This window comes from Carlito syrichta, unplaced genomic scaffold, assembly GCF_000164805.1.
Source record: "Carlito syrichta isolate Samal-C Ts95f unplaced genomic scaffold, Tarsius_syrichta-2.0.1 Scaffold73648, whole genome shotgun sequence".
Lineage (NCBI taxonomy): Eukaryota > Metazoa > Chordata > Mammalia > Primates > Tarsiidae > Carlito > Carlito syrichta.
This window is the reverse complement of record NW_007017744.1, coordinates 36,343-41,388: the sequence shown is the minus strand read 5'-3', so window position 1 is coordinate 41,388 and position 5,046 is coordinate 36,343. Positions and strand designations below refer to the sequence as shown.

General features: G+C 37.6%; 1 pseudogene; it reads left to right on the top strand.

The window, feature by feature from the left end:
• LOC103255288 overlaps positions 1 to 3,724 on the top strand; it is a 6,387-nt pseudogene extending 2,663 nt beyond the window's left edge.
• Positions 3,725 to 5,046: the final 1,322 nt, after the last annotated feature.

The window sequence follows — 5,046 nt, the reverse complement described above, 5'->3', positions numbered from 1 at the left end:
TGAGCCCGCGGGTTCGAGACCTGCCTGGGCAGGCGAGACCTCATCTCTACAATAAAGCAAAAAATCAGCCAGGCGTGGTAGCGCGCCTGTGGTTCCAGCTACTTGGAAGGCTGAGGTGGAAGAATCGCCGGAGTCCAGCAAGTCGAGGCTGCTGTGGCCGGAAGCGGCCACTACACTCCAGTCTGAGTGACAGAGTGAGACTTCAACTCAAAAAAAAAAAAAAAAAAAAAATTAGCCAGGCATGGTGGCATGCATCTGTGGTTCCAGCTACTTAGAAGGCTGAAGTGGAAGGATCACCTGAGCCCAGCAGGTCGAGGCTGGGGTGAATGTGAGTGTGTCACTGCTCTCCAGTCTGGACAACAGAGTGAGACTCTGACTCAACAACAACAAAAAAAGTAAAGCATAGCACAACTCATCTGTTTTTCCTGGGTACTATGAAAATGAATACAATTTCCTATATAAAAACAAAACAAAAACACTCAACTTTTGTTTCATATATATATAATATATATATTTTGTTATATATATTTATTACATATAACATATGTTACATATACCTTATACACGTATGTATATACATATAGCAAAATATGTATTTTGTTTTATATGTATATAAATAAAATACAAAAATGATACCTAGTCTTATAGGGCACCTGATGTGGTAGCTATTCGCTTTCAAAATATTCCAAATCTTCTTTGTCATCTTTTGTTTTAGAGCATAATACTTGTACAACTTTAAACTTAATTTTTTTTTTTAAAAAGTTCTTAAAATAAGGACTTAATTTTTATGAGCACATGAATAAACTTCCAAACCATAGTAAAATATGATTGGTTTTCCATGTTTTAGATAACTAGAAAATACATATCATGCTTGCAATATAGCCAGAAATAGAATTTGCCATCAGTGTAAAAACCTTAAGTCAGATTCATTTCAATTATTTTCATTTGTGTGGTAATATTATTAAAAAGCCTCTCAACTGAAACATACAATGAGGATGGCTACAATACGTGGCTTTCAGAAGGGAATTACATCCTTACATCCCTCATGTGCAAGATCCCAGCTGACCTCAGACCTTTGTTCTAATCCTTCTGACAGTGGACAAGAACAAAACTTACAACAATGAAAGAAAAGCACACTCAAGTGAGACAGGCAACCTAGTATCATTAGTGGGGAAACAGAGGCAGGATAAGTCACTTCTCAATGTCAAACAGCTAGTGAGGGCCAATCCTGCTGTTCAATCTTCGTCTTCTTGACTTCAGTGTCTGTGATCATTCCGCAGCACTGGTTACACCTGGTGGAATGGTGCTGCATTGGGAGAGAAGGGTGCAAGTGGGGAAAAGGTTGGCACTTGCTCTGTCCTGCAGCCGATCCCTGTCCTGGCAGAATCCCCCAGTGGGCCTCCAAGGTTTACCAGTTTGCTTTGCAGACAGTGTGCTGTTCCTTCCCTCTCTATGCATCAGCTCCCCGGCTCCACCCTTCCCTATTCTCTTCCAGCTGCCATGTGACTTTGGGAGATTAAACACGTGATTCCATCCTAGGATGTGGTTGAAAATTCCAGTTGTATATATTTCTAGCCTCTCTGTCTCTTCTGATCAAGTAAGAAACACATTCGAATATCAGCAAATCTACCGTAATCTTCCTAAGTGTTCCTTCCTTCCTCCAGACATACCACAACTAGTCATCTCTGATAATAAACTCAACTGACGATTTTTTTCTCGAGTGCTCCTTCTTTAAACAAGAGTAACAACAGCATTCACTCTGTCCTGTTCTAAAGAGGCCAGAGTATGTGATAAGTTCTCGGTGTTCTCTACCCAGTCATGTCCTTGAGTGCTTTCTTTTCCTGTTCCAGTCTTTAGGGGACAACTGTCATGATCCAGGACACCTGCATTTTCTTAAAGACAACCATTTGCAAATTTGCTGTGTGTAAGCAAATCTTAGATTTGGAAAAGCAAAGCAGAAATGTGTTCGGTTCTCCTGCCATCTCTGAGCAGTCGTTTGCACTGTGCAACCAACTGTCCAATCCTAATTAGGGTGTTCCCAAGTTTTTATTTATTTACTTATCATCTAGTCATTATATTTCAGGGGATCCCCACAGGCAAAGAACTGTTAGAACTTGAAACAAGTATAAGCAGAGGCAATGACGTGGTAACTCCAAAAAAAAAAAAAAAAAAATCGAATTATTGAGCTCTAGTTCAGCATCAGTAGTTCTAAACAGTCTTTGGTATCAGTCGGTGGTGCTGGGATTAGAAGCCACAAGACTGCAAATTACTAACACTTTGTGCTGGAAATGTCAGCTCTGAAATTAATTTGGCAGGTATTTAAAACATTGATGCTAATTGTAGGCTCAGTCAGCACAATAAGTTTTATTAGCACAAACTATACTATTGTGTAATTATTATTTACTTGTAATGTAATCATCCTATCAGTTTACCAGAATTTTGTCTCCTCTGCAATTATTTTGTTTCTATTGCCCATCAATAACAGTATAGAAACTGAACAGTAAACAAAATAATTTGTTTGAGAGGTATAGATAACTGATGAATAACTGATAAATAGCCTTCTTTTCTGAACGGTGGTACTTGTATTCTAGGGTTTAAAAATGGTAGGAATGGCAACTTTGAAAGACTACAAAGATAATTTTATAATTAAAGGGTTTTGAAACTGTTTTTGGAGAATCGTAACTTTTAGGCCTTGGCTGAAGGAGCCGAAGACTATATATCGTATAAGATACAAAGCTGTCTGAGCTGTTTTGTACAGTGAACAACATTTTAGGCTTGTTTCTCACCATCTGGCAGCATCAAAATGGGTGAGATTCAGAGTTTTGTCCTCTGAACAAGACTCTTGCAGTTTTTTTGGTGTGTATATATCATAAGGAGCACTAAAAGAAATGAGTTTACTGAGGAAGAATGCAGAAGGCAGTAGATTTTGACTAGTCCAAGAAAACTGGGGCTACAGACCTATTTTATATCCCTGCTTCAAAAAAATGAAAGCCAGGCGTGTTAGTGCATGCTTACAGTCTTAAGCATGCAAGTCCTAGCTACCTGGGAGGCTGAGGCAGAAGGATGGCTTGAACCCTGGAGTTAGAAGTTACAGTGAGCGGTCGTGCCCTGTGCTGCCCAGACTAGTGAACAATAGTCAAGATGGGTGACCCCAAGAAACTAAAGGGCAAGATGTCTGCTTATGCCTTCTTTGTGCAGACGTGCAGAGAAGAATATAAGAAGGAAAACCCAGAAGTCCCTGTCAATTTTGCAGAATTTTCCAAGAAGTGCTCTGAGAGGTAGAAGACAATGTCTGGGAAAGAGAAAGCTAAATTTCATGAAATGGCAAAGGCAGATAAGGTGCGCTATGATCAGGAAATGAAGGATTATGGACCTAAGGGAGGCAAGAAGAAGAAGGATCCTAATGCCCCAAAAGGCTGCCATCTGGATTCTTCCTGTTCTCTTCAGAATTCCGCCCCAAGATCAAATCCACAAACGCTGGCATCTCTATTGGAGACGTTGCAAAAAAGCTGGGTGAGATGTGGAATAACTTAAGCAACAGTGAAAAGCAGCCTTACATCACTAAGGCAGCAAAGTTGAAGGAGAAGTACGAGAAGGATGTTGCCGACTATAAGTCCAAGGAAAGTTTGATGGTGCAAAGGGTCCCACTAAAGTTGCCCGGAAAAAGGTGGAAGAGGAAGATGAAGAAGAGGAGGAAGAAGAAGAGGAGCAGGAGGATGAATAAAAAACTGTTTTTCTGTCAAAAAAAAAAAGAAGTTATAGTGAGCTATAATCACACTACTGAATTCCAGCCTAGGTAACTGAATGAGACTTTGTCTCTATCAAATAAATAAATTAATTAAAAAAAACTATTTCTATTATTTTCTACTTGCAAAACTCTACCTACCTAACTACCTTCCTGCCTGTAAATGATTGAAGTTAAAGGCAGCTCTCACTTTTCTGTGCACAGTATGTTGTCCATTCACTCTTCAATAGCAGTCTTTACTCCCTTGTGTCCAAAAGTCAGTGAGAGTCCCAGCTCTCACAGTAGAGGTTAGAGGTAGCAGTCAAGTGGGCAACACAAGAGTTGCTTGCTGGGATTTCATTATAGAACTGTCTCTCTAAATGGGACTGCCATAGATTAATATGGAACATACTTTTTTGAAAGATGGAAAAAAAGCATTTATTTTAAAAATGGAGATCCACTATTTATACCTACTTCAAATAGAATATTTTATTTATTCAAGTCTATTAGATTTATATTTACACATGTATCACACACACACATATATGTATGTAAACTTAGGGCAAAGTTTCATTAAGGATCTTGGAGATTTCTTTTTGTATTTTATATGCAGTAAAACTTATTTACTAAAATTTATTGCCTAAATGACACATCACTCTTGCCAAACCTGAAAATCAAGTCATCCCAACTTTTGAGTTAAGTGCTAAGAATTCCATTTTTTAAAAATGCACTTTCTTTCTAATGGAACAAAGATCTTTGCTTGAGAAAAAAGGGCATGTGATTAGAAATAGGAGAACCGTTTTTGTTAGGCAGAACAAATTCTATAAGAGTCAAGTTAAAAAATGTCTCATGTTGTCGGAGACAAATAAAAGTGTTTGTTATATAAGACCTACAAAAAAAAGCTTCTGATCATTATTGCAACTTTTCCACTACATTCGTAGATATAGGATCCTGAAACTGAGGATCAAGAGTATAGAAGCTAAAATAGTCCATAAAATAAACAAAATATTTACATATGTAGCTTAAAAATCTGACCTACTTTTTAAAAAAGTCTGCATTCAGCTTCAGACAGTGGCCTTTAATCCACAAACTTCATGTTTAGAGGCTGAAATAAAAGAGAATTTTAAGCTTTTTAAGTTCTAGCATTTGAATTGTAGTTTCTTTTTGAAAATCTTAAAATTCCATACAAACTTTACGAGGTACAAAGGCATATTATAATACCAGTTAATTTATATTTGGCAGTAGCACAATTTTAAAATATGAGTACTTTATGCTTCTTTACTTCAATAAAGAAATTCTTTATATTCTAGTAATTATTTTAA